The sequence below is a fragment of the Fukomys damarensis genome, unplaced genomic scaffold, assembly GCF_012274545.1.
Source record: "Fukomys damarensis isolate Sample0158 unplaced genomic scaffold, DMR_v1.0_HiC HiC_scaffold_6, whole genome shotgun sequence".
Classification (NCBI taxonomy): domain Eukaryota; kingdom Metazoa; phylum Chordata; class Mammalia; order Rodentia; family Bathyergidae; genus Fukomys; species Fukomys damarensis.
Window position 1 is genome coordinate 17,159,359 of NW_022900918.1, and position 5,454 is coordinate 17,164,812.

The 5,454-nt window shown below is 35.5% G+C and overlaps 1 pseudogene; it reads right to left on the reverse strand.

Moving 5' to 3' along the window:
• Positions 1-137: 137 nt before the first annotated feature.
• LOC104861084 lies at positions 138-1,434 on the reverse strand (annotated as a pseudogene).
• Positions 1,435-5,454: the final 4,020 nt, after the last annotated feature.

Here is a 5,454-nt window from a genome sequence, read left to right on the forward strand (position 1 = left end):
TTTTTTTTTTTTTTTTTGTACCAGGGATCAAACTCAGATCCTTTTGCTTGCGAGACAGGCAGTGGAACCACTGAGCTAAATCCCCAGATCCCATTATATTTTTTAAACAAAAAAGCATAAGTATAACTTTATTACTTTTAACAGAACAAAATGAAAGGTGGCTTGTAAATAACTGCTGGGTAAATTTTGTTGTTTGCTATTCCCAGAGTATTTGGTAGATTTTTAAGCAACTGGTACATAAAAGAATTGTCATACTGTCCTTCGTATTTTTTTTTTTCGAATGTATCAGTATGGTAATCTACTAGAACATAGCAAATGGATTCAATAGTAGAAAGATTCAATAGTGCCTCTCCTTATTAATAAAACCAAAAGCAAGTTTTTCTTGTTTTCAACCCAACTTGTGACAAATTCCTGGAGCCGCCCATCAGTGACTAGCAACTAGCTTGTTTTGTCTGCTTTCAGGTGCTATCTATAAAGATCACCTGTTTTAGTTTTGTGCCTTTACATTTGCCATCTTTCAACTCATAGCTCTTATGTTCAATTTTCTTGTGCTTAAAAGATAGGCTCTCAGGGCAATCAGTGTTGCCTTTACTTTTTAATCCTTTTTGCAGATGGAAAGAAATACCTTTTATTGAGAAAGACTGAGGGCCAGGAAAAATAAGTGTGACTTCACCTTTCTTTCCTTCATATCCTGGAATACAAGGGTATGTGTAAATGTTTACAAATTGAGGTACTAAGAGTTTTGCATGCATAGCAGTGCTTTTGCCCTCTGTTTTGTTTGGATGTTTAGTGATGTCGATCTTAAGAGACAGCTTCACAAGCGGAATCTGTTCAACAGTTACATTTCCCACTGGGATGTAACACTTAAAGCAGTAGAACATCCTTGAGGGCTTTCATTTTAAGTCAGTGACTTTGTGTTTTATGTTCTAGAGGAAAACAAGTCCTAAAAATGTATATTCTTATCCCCCAACTCTCCCCTATATTATCCTATCCTATGGACCCATCCTATACAATTTTATTCAAATCTCTGAAAATAGAAGCTTTTTTGGTTCTTTCTAAGAGTATCCCTCTCTTTTCTCATACACTGTCATTTTAAGTCTTATTTTCAGCCCTTGCACATAATGGAGTCTTTCCTATTAATTGCAATACACCCATGTACCATCTTTACTTCCATTACTATTACTCTGTTTCCTATTTCTTTTATTTTACTTCTACATTTCTTGCAGAAGTAGCTTCCCTTAACTTAGTTTCATCATGTGTTTAGTTCCCTTTTCTAAGGTGGATTGCTTTTGCTTACATAATTTATTCATTTGCTCACATTCACCTTAGCTCTAATAATATCTACTGAGTTATTATTATATGTTAATTCACCTCTATGACTTGCTCTATCCTTTTCCATACTGCCACAATCACACTGCAAAAAGTGATCTTCATCTACTTAAAATCTGTCACTGGGTCTCCACTGCTCTACGTGGCATGGTTTGCAAGGTTCTGGAACTTGTCATCCAGTCTAGTTTCCCTGATGATGGTTCCAAAGCTCAAACCCTGCACTCCATGCAGAATGAACTAGTTTCACTAACATTTTGTTCTTTCTTTATTTTTGGTCTCCATATGTGCTGTTTTGCTCTTCCTAGAGCACAGGGCTACCTTTCTCTTTCCCCTTGACTTTTATACATTTCCAGAAATTAACACATATGCATGTAACTATGCTCAGGAAGCCTCTCTGCCCCTTCTGTAGTCCATCTGCTGTTCCAACTAGGTACTCTCTCAGCACATGGTGCTTTATCTCTATATCTTATCATTTACTCTTTTATTTGAGTGTTTACTAGTCTCTCTCTACAACACCACAAATGGTGTGAGTGGGGTTCATTTTTATTGTATACTGATTTTTATAGTGTTTGAGGTTGAACTCAGGCCCATATGCATGCCAGGAAAGTGGTATCACTGAGTTATAACTCTAATCTTATTGCTTATCTTAAATCTTTACTCTTAATCACTCAGTAAAATGTGCTGAATCAATGAATGAATAAGTGTTTGTGAAAATTAAACTGTTAGGGGAAAGGTAATAAGGGAAAAGAAAAAAAATGTAAGATAATGAAAAGATGGAAATAAAGTGTTTGTAAATGGGGTGGGGAGGAGGGGGGTGAAGGGAGGGCAGGGACAAGGGGAAAAAATGAGAACCAAGACCTGTCATGTAAAGGTACAAGATCCCAATAATGAATGTGACTGTACTGCATCACTAAAATGTATCAATAAACTCAATTAAAGCTGAAAAAAATTTAAACTGTTAATTGAGAGTAGCACTTTCTTATGGAATCCTATGGAAAGTTTCACAATTATACATAAGAGACTTTAAAGAGGAGAAGTATTTTTATCAAATCAGACATTTAAGGGAGGGTCCGTCTTCAGGAATTTTGTGAAGTAGTAATATTCTGACAAGTTTCCCTATTCATTTGTTCATGATTTCTCTGTAATTCCGGCATTTTGGAGCCTAGGCTTGTTTCTCACATGGCTCTACTTGATGGTCTAGTTCAATGAATGACCCCATCTAGATTTCTCCCTTTTAGATGCCTTTCCAAATCCCTCTCAAATATAAAAATGTATGTGCTGGCCATTAGTGCTTTCTGAGGCTACTTGACTAATATCATGTAGTCTTCGTCAGTGTTTGATAAAAGCTTAATGCATTAGGCTTCAGGAGAACAATACGCATATTAGCAAAGTTCCTCAGGCGCTTTAATCCTAGAGGGTTGCCAGTGAGGACAGAGAAGTCCTGTGATAAACTAAAGCAGAGAGATATTTTTGGTTTGTAGGTTTTTAATATTGTCTTTTCAAATCACACCATAGAGGCAGCTGCTTATTTTTCCCCCCACAGTTAAACGATTTCTTCTTTTCCCCCATTAAGTTTATTGGTACATTTAAAGCAAACCATACACTTAACATTTATCATTGGGAGCTTGTACCTTTATAAGATATAACTTGGTTCTTGTTTTCTCCTCATACCCTTGCCCTTCCTTCACCCCCTTCACCTTTCCCTATTTATAAAGACTTTGTTTTCATTTTTTTCACATTTTTTCTTTTCCCTTATTTTTTCCCTCCCTTTCCCACTTACCCTTTAGTCATTTTCTTCCTATTTCACACTCTCAATAGTACTATTTAAACTTTATTTACACTTTGAGTTTTTCACACCAGAGAAACTCTTCAATATTTATTCAAGTGTGTCCTATTTATTTCATTTAAGAGTATAGCCTCAAAGTACATCCACTTAGCTATAAATAACTCTAGCTTCTCATTCTTTATGGCTGAATAGTACTTCATTTTATGGAAAGACCACATCTTCTTTATCCAGTTTCCAGTTGATGCACATTTGGGTTGTTTCCAAATTTTAGCTATTACAAACTCCTCCTCTATAAACATGGTGCACATATATCACTGTGGTATGATTATTTTAATTCTTTTGGAAAGATACCCAGCAGAGGGATAGCTGGGTCAAGTGGGACCTCTAATCCTAGTTAGTTGAGGTATGTCCATATTGATTTCCACAGTGGTTACACCAGTCTGCACTCCCACCAACAATAGAGAAAAGCTCCTTTCTCCCACAGCCTCACCAGTATTTGTGATCAGCTGATTTTTTGATGGCAGCCATTCTTTCTGGGGTAAGGTAGAATCTCCGTGTTGTTTTCATCTACATCTCTCAAATGACGAGTGATGTTGAAAATTTTTTCATATATATATTTGCTGCTTTTACTTGTTTGTCTGAGAAATGTCTGTTCACTTCAGATGCCCATTTTTTGGTCTTTTACTTGGAGATCTGATTTTTTGAGTTCTTTATATATTCTAGGTAGTTGAACTTTGTCTGAGGAATACCTGATACAATTTTTTTCCCACATTATAGTCATCTCTTAGCTCTGTTGGTGATTTCTCTGGCACTGCAAAAACTTTTTCATATAATGAGATCCCAGTTGTTGATTGTTTGTGCAAGTTCTTGTGCTCCTGAGGATTTGTTCATAAAGTCTTCTCCTACTCCAATGTCTTCAAGAGTTCTATCTAATTTACTTTCCAGTAAAATTAGTGTTTCTGTTTTGATATTTAGACCTTTAATCCATTTCAATTTTAGTTTAGTGCATGGTGAGAGATAGGGATCTAGTTTTAATCCTTGGCAAGTTGAAAGCCAGTTTTTCCAATACCATTTATGAAAGAAGCTATCTTTCCTCCAGTGTGGATGGTTGGCTCCTTGCAAAAAATAAGGTAGCTCAGTATGTCTGGTGTTATTTCTGCATCTTATAATCTATTCCATTGATCCTTGGGTTTGTTTCTTTGCCAGTACCATGTCATTTTTTATCACAGTGGCTTTGTAGTATAGTTTTAAGTTTGGAATTGTGATACCCCCTGCCATGTCTCTGTTGCCTAGAATGTTTTTTGGTACTATTCTAGGTCTCTTCTTGCTCCAAATGAGCTTTTAGATTGTTTTCTTAAGTTCTGTGAAATGCACTGTTGGGATTTCAATCAGAATTGCATTGAATCTGTAGAGCAGTTTTAGAAGTATGGCCATTTTCAGTATATTGATTCTTCCTACCCAGGAGCAAGGGATGTCTTTCCATTTTCTTATATCCTCTTCATTCTCCTTTTTTCAGAGTGCTGTAATTTTCAGTGTAGAGGTCTTTTGTCTCCTTAATTATACTGAGTCCTATATGTTTCATTTTTGGATGCTATTGTGAATGGAAATGTTTTCCCAATTTCTCTCTCAGTGATTTTGTTATTTGTGTACAAGAAGGCTATTGAGTTTTGAGTGTTGACTTTGTATGCAGCTACACTACTGAATCTGTCAATTAAGTCTAGGAGTCTTTTGGCAGAGTTTTTTTGGTCTTCCATGTAGATTATCATATCATCAGCAAATAGTGGCAGTTTAACGTCTTACTTTCCTATCTTTATTGAATTTCTTTCTTTCTACTGTCCAATTGCTGTGGCTAATGTTTCTAGAACTATAACTATATTAAACAGGAATGGTGATAGTGGACATCACTGTGGTGCTCCTGATTTTAGCATGAAGCATTTAAGTTTTTGAATATTTAATATGATATTGGCTGTTGGTTTTTCATAGATAGCCTTTATCAGTTTGAGATAAAGACTATCTATTCCAATTTCCTGTAGGGTTTTTATCCTGAATGGATGTTGAATTTTGACAAATGCTTTTTCTGTATCTATACAGAGGATCATATGTTTTTTTTTTCCCTTGACACTGTTGATACATTGTATTACATTTATTGATTTACACATGATGAACCATCCTTGCATTCTTGGGATTAATCTGACTTGGTCAGGATGTACGATCTTCTTTTTTTTTTTAATTTTTTTCTTTTTATTGAGGTTATTGGTACAATCTAGGTATACAATACAATTACATTCATCATTGGGATTCTGTACCTTTACATAATAGGTCTTGATTCTCATTTTTTC